At 40.0% G+C, this 11,243-nt stretch overlaps 1 non-coding gene across 1 annotated transcript; it reads left to right on the top strand.

The window, feature by feature from the left end:
* Positions 1-10,831: 10,831 nt before the first annotated feature.
* LOC140853013 (small nucleolar RNA R71) lies at positions 10,832-10,938 on the top strand. Its single transcript, XR_012136091.1, has one exon. It is a non-coding gene; the product is annotated as a small nucleolar RNA R71 (small nucleolar RNA).
* Positions 10,939-11,243: the final 305 nt, after the last annotated feature.

Genomic DNA, 11,243 nt, shown 5'->3' with positions numbered 1-11,243 from the left:
TATTTAAAGACCGAATGGGGGGAGAAGCCCTTGCAACGGCCCTTATGTGCCCCCACAGTCATGTTAGGAACATGAGGAGAACCTCAACCAAACATGAGCAAAGTCGAAAGCCTGATTTTTTCAAGATCGGATGGGGGGAGAGGCCCTTGCAATGGCCCTTATGTGCCCCCATAGCCATGTTAGGAACAGGAGGAGAACCTCATCCTAACATGAGCAAAGTTGAAGGCCCGATTATTTAAAGACCAGATGGGGGGAGAGGCCCTTGCAATGGCCTTTATGTGCCCCTACAGCCATGTTAGGAATAGGAGGAGAACCTCATCCTAATATGAGCTAAAATTGATTGTGTCAGAAACAGGAGGAGAACCTCATCCCGACACAAACGAAGACCCGATCGTTCAAGATCGGATGAGGAGGAAAGCCTCCTCAATAGCTCCTCTACACCTCTACGACTTCGTTAAGAGTGGAGGAAAAACCCTCACTCGAACACAAAGGGAGAGAGAAAAAGGGAAAGCGATAAGCCACGCCAGCAACAAGGGAAAAACAAACTACATCAAAGACACAAGGAACCTCACCTCAATGAGGAAGGAGACTCTTGTCAAAAACCCTCAGTCTCTAAGAGAAAATCCAGCACTGGCAGGAGAAAATCGACTTCCTCAAGGTAACGAGAAGTTTGGTTCCCCAAGCTCGAGCATCGAGAGGAAGCGTCAAACTCGAGTGGCCTCGAAAAGACCTTCGATCATGAACAAAAGGGGCAAATCGACACGGCGACGACCAGAAACCTTCAAACAACATCAGCATCGAACAAGACAAAAGATAAAAAAAAGTTTGGTGTTGGTGCAGAATTTTGCCGAAGTCAGAGTTGCTAGAGTTGAGATGACGCGGCCGCCATCGGGACGTGCAAGGGAAGTCTAAATCAAAGTTGGGGGTACTCCGGCAAGACCCTCCGATGCTCAAGTCAGTACTTTGCTTCAACAGAAATGGAGTGCTCGAGTAAAAATTTTAGCAGAGTTTCGAGATAGAATTTAGAGCTTTTGAGAAGAACGTATCTGGAGGTTCTTTTTTAGAGATGGAGAGCGTAACTGATTGACAGTGACGTCTGTAACCGCCTGATAGTGGACTGTTCAGAGACGTGCAAAGTTTGTTACGGAGAGTAGTGGCGTCAGGAGTCATTCAGGACCACATGAAGTTTGTTACGAAGAGTGGAGTGGTGTCCATTGTCGTGACTCGTCAGAGAGCAGTGGAGCCACATGGAATTCGTTGCAGAGAGTGGAGTAGGATAGTGGCCATTATCGTGACTTGCCAGAGAGTTCGGATCTGTCAGCTGGAGCTCGGCTGGGATGTCTGATGGAGCGGAATGGCTCTCTTTCCCATCGATTTAGGAGAAGCTTGGATATTTTTGAGGTTGCTGACGAGTCTACTATTATCGAATGCCTCAGGCACTGATGCTACAGGAAGGAGTCATCTGCTGTAGAAGCTCGGATGGAGACTTTCTATTGGTGAAGTCCAACAGGAGTCTGATTGCTAGGGAAGTCCATCTGGGATTTGCCTGATGTAGAAGATCATCTGAGGATTATCCACCAGAGAAGTCTGGTTTCATGAAGAATCTGGCGGAGGGTCGGCTGGCGGTGGACCTCGGATGGCGTTGGGGAGGTTCGACAGACACCAGAGGCAATCGGCCATTGTAGAAATCCAGCTGCTGGAGTCCGTCTGTTGTAGAAGCTCGTCTGATATCCATCCGCTATGAAAGTTTGGATAGAGTCTGGTTCTTGTAGAAGGCTTAAAGGAGACCACTTATTGTAGAGGCTCGATCGAAAATCGGTTGTCGTGGGAGCTCGGAGTAGCGACCTGGCCGGTGGATCCTATCCCATTATAGAAGCTCGTCTGAGATCCGACTACGAAGAAGCTCGATCGAAGTCTACTTGTAATAGAAGTTCGAAAGAAATTTGTTTACAGTAGAGGCTCGAATGGAATTTGCTTACGATAGATATCTGGGGTAGACCATCCGCTGTAGGAGTTCGGAGTAGACCGCTTGTAGTAGAAGTTTGGAGTAGACCGCTCGTGATAGAAGTTCGGAGTAGACCGCCCGTGGTAGAAGTTCGGCTCTCACAGGAGCTCGATTGGAATCCTGAAGGCGGTCGACTGCCGTAGAAACTTGGATGGAGTCTGATTACTGTAGAAATCTCATTGTCGGAGAAGCTCGGATATTGATAAAGTCCGAAAGAAGTTCAGAGAATAGTTGATCACTGTAGAAGGTCGGCTGATAGTGAGGCCCAGAGAGCTTTTGGAGCGGCACGGTAGATGGATGGAGAAGCTCATTGTCGGAGAAGTTCGGATGGTATTATGGAAGCTCGGACGGTTGAGGGGATTCAGAGAGACACCATACAAAGTCGGAAGCCAGAAAAGTCCTGGAAGGGTCAGTCTTTTATAAACTTTGACTGGGGGGTATTTTATACCCAACACCAGTCCCCCTACTTTTGAGTTCGGGTTTCGAATGAAGGAAGTACAGAGAAATTCTCTTGACCGAAGTTGCCCCTCTTGATTTCTGCACTCGGTGGTTGCCAGATGTTTTGGCGCTTGGCATGCTAGTACCGGAGTCTTTTCAAATCAAGGCGATTTTAAAAGATTTTTTTGAAATTTCCACTGGGAGGTGGCTCTAGGTACGGCACAATATTGACTTTGTCAGCTGTCAGCCATTTTCAACAGCCTGTCATAGTGAGTGGGACACGTGGCAAGTGTAGGTCGGCAAGAGGAGATACGCAATCATAACTGCTCCGGGCCCTGTTGCCTATTTAAACATGTCCTCCTCCTTCAGGGGTTTCACTTTGCCTGAGAGAGTCCCTCGATCCCCTCCTCTTCTCTGAGAGCTCCAGCCTCCTTTAGCATCCTTCTCGGCCTTAGGCATCCTTCGGGTCAACTTCTATCATCCTTACCGTCTTCCTGCACTCCTCGGGCCGACCTAGGTTAGTTCCGAAACTTCTTGCCATTTTTTTGTTCTTTCTTCTTCGTATTTCGTTCGTTTAGTGATGTGCAAATCTTAAAATTTGTAAATAAAACCGCAAGTGCACAGTGTGTAGAGTAGCACGACCAGCGAGTATGGGTCGATCCCACAGAGACTTGGTTTAAAAATGATTTTCAAATCTACGCTCAAGCGAGCTTTAACGAAAATCGAAAATCGAAAGTTGTTTGCTAAAGACAATAAGATTAAGGATCTAGGATTTTTGAATCCACTAGATCTAGATTAGGAAATTCTACCTAGAATTCTTCTTATTAATCCTAACGACTACTCCTCTTATCTTTTCCAAGCATAGATTATGAAGGGACTAAGGTCCAACGATAACCCATCAAGATTCTTTACAGGGGAGTAGTAACTAGGATCCCTTAGGGTTTTCTCCTCCTATGCACTGAATCAAGCATGAACTATGAAGGGACTCTGACCCAACTGTAGTTCATCAAAAATTCTTGGCAAAAGAGGAAGAAAAAGAAACCCTAAGAAAAAGAAAGAACCCTATGTAAAACCCCTACTCATGATCTAGCTTCATCGCAAACCCTAGAAGAGATGCTTAGCTAGACATGATCTAAATCTACTTGCAAAATTTAAATGCAGAAAAATAAACTACCCTAATTTCATAAATTAAACTATCCTAATTGCATAAATTTAAACTGCATAATTTAAACTAACCTAATTGCATAAAATTAAATTGCATAAATTAAACTATCCTAAATGCAGAAAAATAAACTACCCTAATTTCATAAATTAAACTATCCTAATTGCATAAATTTAAACTGCATAATTTAAACTAACCTAATTGCAGAAAATTAAATTGCATAAATTAAACTATCCTAATTGCAAGAAAAATAAATTGCATAATGTAAAGAGATAAAATTATATAAAAATAAGATTTTATATAAAAAAAATTATTACAAAAACCTCAAAGCTCGAGGCTTAAGAAGAAAGCTAAAAACCCCACTATCTGGGGTTACAAGCTTGATCAGAAGGCCAGACTCCCTAAAATAAGGGCCTTTGGGGGCTTTTTATAGGCATTTGGGGGTTATAAGGTTTTCAAAACTTTAGATGTGGGACTAAGAGGTTTTAGAGGGCTGTTAGGGGGGTTTAGGGGCTCAAATCTCGCTCAAAAAGTACTTAAATCCATCAAGAAACCCTAAAAATTATTTCAGCCGTCCGATCTTCATCTAAAGGATGCAATTCATCTAATAAATCAAGCCGTAAGCGATTCTGGGCCGTCGGATCACGATCTGGGTGAAGCACTGCCGTAAGATCGCGCTGCAGAGATAGGATCAGGTCGGATGCGTTGCGGACCGTCTGATCAAGGTGCTGGAAGATTTCGTCCGTTGGATCGCGCTGCAGAAGGATCCCGTGTTGTCCTAGTGTTTATTGATTCTTGCAATTGCCTTGATTACGGTTGGATCTTGACTAGCTGCGATGGTGGCCGTCTGATGGCACAAAAATGTGGAGCATTGGATCTTGATCAGAGAAGATCGGACCATCGAGTGATGTGAAGTTATCAGGTTGCCCTTCGGACCTTCTTCTCTCTCCTCATGAGCCCTGGACCGTGCGCGTGGATCGGGTTCGTGATGCGTTGCGGTGAGCCGAGACTCGCTGATTGGCTGGTTTATGGTGCCCCGATAGGTCCATGGTCCAGGTGCCTGTTGCTGTGGACCAGGCGGCTAACCAGATCACCAAATCAGTTGATTTTTGACCAATTTTGACCTGATTTGACTCGGGTTTGACCCAATTGAGTCTTCTTTCTTCATTCTTCAATTCCTAGGTCAATTTAACTCTGTTTTACGTAAAATTTATGCTGTTGGAATCCTCTTTCCTTGTTCTTTCTATTAATGACCTCTTCTTCTGCAAAATATAGTAACAAGTATCAATTTTCTAATAAAGTTAGATAATTTAGATATTAATTGATACTTTTTATGTCAATTTGTGACATAAATCACACCCCCCAACTTAATCATTGCTAGTCCCTTAGCAATGTACCAAAATAAGATCATATTCCAAAAAGATCCTTCCTTTGCAAATTAATTTAAGATCGAAATTCAAGAAGTTTTCTAGTATTACTAAGTAATGAGCTTCGAATTAGAATCGGTAGTCAGTCTACTTAGGAGCTTTCTTAGAGTACACTTAAAGTTTTATAGCACTTGTGTGAGTGATAACTAACTTAGTATTTCAATATTAACTTGTACAGGCCAATTGTATCATTTTTCATAACTTAGTTCGATTAATTTTCTATACATCCCAGATTAAACAAAGAACTAAGGTAGCTTTCACACTATTTTTTTTTTTTTTTTTTTTTTTGCTGAGCATCCTGGCCTTCCCACCACCGTTTGACGTGAATCTCAACACTTGACTTAGGTGAAGAGACCCGGTTACTAGGCTTAGGGCAATCCACATTTACTCTGTGTTCTTTTTTTTTTTTTTTTTTTTTTTTTTGCTGAGCATCTTGGCCTTCCCACCACCGTTTGATGCGAATCTCAACACTTGACTTAGGTGAAGAGACCCGGTTACTAGGCTTAGGGCAATCCATATTTACTCTATGTTTTTCATTTTATTTCAGGTAGGTAGCTCTTTCTTTAAATTCAAATTTCTTCAATTAGGATGTAGAGAAAATTATCTAATTTAAATAATACTCAAATTCTTAATTGGCCTTACAATTAACACCTACTTTACCTTGTTAGTGTGCATGTGCAATTGGAAGTGCTAATAGTCTTTAAATGACCTAGGCCACCAAGAGTCTAACCAGCTAATCTTCTCCGTGACTCACTACATTTATTAGCAAATACTTTCTAACTTATTCTTATTAATTTATTTTATTTTTTTTTAATATATTAAATGCAAGAAATAACTCATAGTGGAAGGAAAAGGAAATGATAACACCTGATTTTGTTCAAGCTCTCCCCCCAACTTGACCGACATTGTCCCCAATGGAGTTTATCTAATTTATTTGTCCTAAGCAAACTGAAAACAAAGAAAGCATTAGAAATTAAATAAGCTGGGTTGCCTCCCAGAAGCACTAAGTTTTATATCTTCAGCCAGACCAAACCTCAAAGCAATTTAATCAGAATAAGTTGGTTCATAAAGAACCATGGCATCTTCAACAGTCTCGACAGGTAATTCCAAGAATGGTTTTAATCGTTGACCATTAACTTTAAAGATAACACCATTACTTGGGTTTTCTATCTCAACAGCTCCGTGTGAAAAGACTTCCTTTACTAAAAATGGTCCTGTCCATCTAGACCTAAGCTTTCCTGGAAACAGATGTAATCTAGAGTTATATAAGAGCACCTTTTGTCCGATATTGAAAGTTTTTCTCATAATTGATTGATCATGAAATGCTTTGGTTCGTTCCTTGTATATCCTTGCATTTTCATAGGCTTCATTTCTAAGTTCTTCTAATTCATTCAACTGAAGCTTCCTATGGTTTTCAGCATCGTTCAAATTTATATTTAGTTGTTTGATGGCCCACATGGCTTTGTGTTCTATCTTAATAGGCAAGTGACATGGTTTACCAAACACAATTTTATAAGGAGACATTCCTAGATTGATTTTAAAAGCGGTTCGGTATGCCCAAAGTGCATCAATTAATTTCAAAGACCAATCCTTTCTATTGGCACTAACAGTTTTTTCCAGGATCTGTTTGATTTGTCGGTTTCACACTTCAACTTGCCCACTAGTTTGAGGATGATATGGTGTGGCCAATTTGTGGGTGACATTATACTTTTTCATCAATATTATAAAAGGTCGATTACAAAAATGGATTCTCCGATCACTAATGATTGCCCTAGGAATACCGAAATGGGAGAGAATATTTTCTTTAAGAAACTTAATGACCATTTTGCTATTAGGTGTTCTACATGCAATTGCTTCTACCCATTTTGAAACATAATCAACTGCTACTAGAAGATATTCATTTCCAAAGGAATTTGGAAATGGTCCCATGAAATCGATCCCCCAAACATCAAAAACTTCAACTACCAAGATTGGGTTGAGTGGCATCATGTGTCGCTTGGTGATTCGACCCATTTTCTGACATTGAGTATAACTTTTACAATATTCATGAGCATCCTTAAACAAATTGGGCCAATAAAAACCACATTGGAGAACCTTAGCAGCAGTTTTCTTAGACGCGAAGTGACCCCCACATGCTTGATCATGACAAAAAGATAAAATATTCATGACTTCGTTATCTGGGATACACCTTCTAATAATTTGATCAGGATATTATTTAAAAAGATAAGGATCATCCCAAATGAAATACTTCACTTGGGCAAAGAATTTATATTTATCCTACTTAGTCTAATGAGAAGGTATCTTACCTATGGCTAAATAATTTACAATATCAGCAAACCAAGGTTCAGTAGACACAGACATGAGTTGCTCATCTGAAAAAGATTCATTAATGGGTGGTTCACTAGATGGTGCGACTGGAATTCGGGACAAATGATCTGCTACAACATTCTCAGTGCCTTTCTTGTCCCTAATTTCTAGGTCAAATTCTTGAAGGAGCAAAATCCATCTGATTAAGTGTGCCTTGGCATCCTTCTTTGCTAGGAGATGTCTAATGGCTGAGTGATCGGTGTAAACAATAGTGTGGGTCCCAACCAAATAAGATCTAAATTTCTCTAAAGTAAAGACAACGGTAAGGAACTCCTTCTCAGTTGTGGTGTAGTTAAGCTGCGCATCATTTAAGGTTTTACTTGCATAATATATCACTCTAGGCAGCTTATTTATCCGTTGACCTAATATTGTGCCCACAACATGATCGAACGCATCACACATTAATTCAAATAGTTCAGACCAGACAGGAGGATGAATGATTGGAGCTGATACAAGTGCTTTTTTTAGAAATTCAAAAGATTCCAAGCACTCATGAGTAAATTCAAATTTGGTATCCTTTGCCAAAAGATTAGTCAGTGGACGTGCTACTTTGCTAAAGTTGGCAATAAACCTTCTATAGAATCCAGCATGACCTAAAAATGAACGTATTTCTTTCACAGATTTAGGTGGTGGAAGACTTGCAATTAGATCTATTTTGGCCTTGTCCACTTCAATCTCCTTTTTAGAAATGACATGGCCAAGAACTATTCCCTGTTTGACCATAAACTGGCATTTTTCTCAGTTGAGAACTAAGTGCTTCTCCTTACATCGTTTTAGAACTAATTGCAGGTGATTCAGACACTCGGAGAAGGTTAGGCCAAAAATAGAAAAGTCATCCATAAAAATTTTTAGAAATCATTCTATCATATCTAAAAACATGCTGATCATGCATCTGGAAGGTTGCCGGTTTATTACATAGTCCAAAGGGCATTCGTCTATAGGCAAAAGTACCAAATGGACAGATGAATGTAGTCTTTTCTTGATCTTCAGCGGCTATGGAGATCTGATTGTAACCGGAGTATCCATCACGAAAACAGTAAAACTCTTGTCCGGCTAGTCTTTCCAATATTTGATCAATAAATGGCAAAGGAAAGTAATCTTTCCTTGTCGTAGCATTCAACTTTCTATAGTCTATATAGACCCTCCATCCCGTTTGGGTCCTAGTTGGGATAAGTTCGTTTGCATCATTTTGGACCACTGTTACCCCAGATTTCTTGGGTACTACTTGAACTGGGCTTACCCAAGAGCTATCAGAAATAGGATAAATTATTCCACTATCTAGGAGTTTCAGAATCTCCTTTTTAACTACATCCTTCATAGCTGGATTAAGCCTTCTTTGGGCTTCTCTTGTTGGTTTAGCCTCTTCCTCTAAGTATATTCTATGTTGAACTATAGAAGGGCTTATTCCTTTGATATCTGCTATGATCCAACCTATTGCTTTTTGATTTGCTTTTAGAACTGACACCAACTCCTCCTCTTGCTTGGGATCTAGGTCTGATGCAATAATTACAGGAAAAGTTTCTTTGGGTCCTAGATATGCATACTTGAGATGTTCTGGGAGGGGTTTCGATTCTAAAATGGGTGCTTCCTCTATCGATGGTTTAGGTGATGATTTCATCATCTCAATGATTGATTCAGTAGGAAGTGTCGATTCCTGATTAATCTGATTTTCTTTAAGTATTTCATTGACATCCTCAGACTCATGGATTAACCAGGGGTTAGACTCTAGGTCGACTTCATCATCACTAATGTCAATGGATTCATAAATACCATCTTGGACTACATTGACATCAGCATGAGAAGAGGATTCCTGTTCTAAGTTAAAAACATTAAGCTCAATGGTCATATTCCCAAAGGATAACTTCATTAGACCATTTCGATAATTGATTTCAGCATTGGCCGTAGCTAAGAATGGTCTTCCTAAAATGACAGGTATATGTCTTTTAGGATTCGCAACTGGCTCAGTCTCTAAAACAATAAAATCTACAGGGAAAATAAAATTTTCAACCTTTATCAGAACATCCTCGACCATTCCCTTAGGGATCCTAAGAGATTTATCGGCTAACTGTAATGTGATCCTAGTAGGTTGAAGTTTTTCTAATCCTAGTTGTTCATACATCGAATATGGAAGGATATTCACACTAGCTCCTAGATCTAGTAAGGCCTTTTTTATATTGATTTCTCCAATAACACAAGAAATTGTTGGAGCTCCAGGGTCCTTATATTTAATTGGCACATGGCTAGATAGGTATGAACTGACACTTGCAGCCAAAAATGCTTTCTTTGGTACATTAGTGGTCTTTTTCCTAGTGCAAAGATCTTTTAAAAATTTGGCATAAGTTGGAACCTGATGGATTATATCTAAAAGAGGAATATTAACTTGGACTTGTTTAAATACCTCTAAAATTTTGTCTAAATATTCAGATTTATTGGATTTCAGTCTGTTTGAAAAAGGAGCTCTAGGACTTTTAAGTACTGGACTAGGTGAATTTTCAGTTTCTAGTGCTTGAGGTTGAAAGGTAGTAGTTTTAGAAGGTGACTCGACAGATGAGTCCTCTATATCATCAAGTGCAACTACCTTATTGTCTATTTATTTTCCTGATCTTAAGGTATGAATGGCATTTACACCATTAACTTGGTTTCCTTGTTGGGGTCGTGGACCATTTTGGTTTCTAGGATTTGGTTCAGGTTGGCTAGGTAACCTACCATGTTCTCGTTCACTAATGGTCGAAGCCAGCTGACTTACTTGTATTTTCAGACGGGCTATAGCTTGGGTGTTATTATTTACGAGTTGACCCGTGGTTTGCATAAAGCTGGTATGTATCTTCATCATGGCTTCTAGGCTTTTCTCTAAAGAGGTAATTTTCTTGTCATTATCATGGAAGCCTGGCGGGTTGTTCATCACTGGGTTGGACCTTAGATTTTGCTGATTGAAATTTGGATTGCCTACATTAGGATTTTGGGATCATGAGAAATTCGGGTGATTCCTCCAACCTGGGTTATATGTGGGTGCATAAGGATTGTTCAATGGTCCTTGATAGGTGGCATTCACCTGTGCACACTCATTCGAGTAGGAACATTCTTCTAAGATATGGTCTGGTGCATTGCACCCTTTACACATGGGTGCAGATATTTGATTTACATTGGCTGGTCTCTGTAATTCTAAGGCTTCCAATCTATGTGTTAAAGTTGCAATCTTGGCCTCTGATGCTAGGGTTGGTTAAATTTGATGCATTCCTCCTCTTGAAGGTGTAGCTTTATCAGGTTCCCTAGTTATTTCCCACTGTAAATTTTTCACAGCTAGGTCTTCTAAGAATTGCCAAGCTTCAGTAGTTTCTGTCCATAAATTGGCCTTGGCACATGGACTCTAGCATGGTTCTTGAGTTTGAATCTAACCCCTCATAGATGATCTGGCATAGTCTCCAAGTTTCTATTCCATGGTGTGGGCATTGAGTCAAAAGATTCTTGAAACGATCAAAGTACTTCCAAAATGATTCACCAGCTAGTTGGTAAAATTAATTTATTTCATTCCTAATCCTAGCTGTTTTATGATGGGGGAAATACTTTTTCAAAAATATTCTCACAAAGCCCTCCCAGGTAGTGACAGAATGGTTTGGCAGACTATAAAGCCACTTCTTAGCATTATCCTTAAGGGCAAAGTTGATTAATCTAAGTTTGACCTCATCCTCTGTTAATTGCAGTTTCATGGTTGCACATACCTCCTCAAATTCTCTAATAAATATATAAGCATCCTCTAATCCTATAAATTTTGAGAGCATATTTATGATTTGAGGTTTGATTTCAAAATTATTAGCTGTGGGTTGTGGCAACCTGATACAAGATG

Source organism: Elaeis guineensis, chromosome 12, assembly GCF_000442705.2.
Source record: "Elaeis guineensis isolate ETL-2024a chromosome 12, EG11, whole genome shotgun sequence".
NCBI classification, from domain to species: Eukaryota; Viridiplantae; Streptophyta; class Magnoliopsida; order Arecales; family Arecaceae; genus Elaeis; species Elaeis guineensis.
This window is presented reverse-complemented; position numbering and strand designations above follow the sequence as displayed.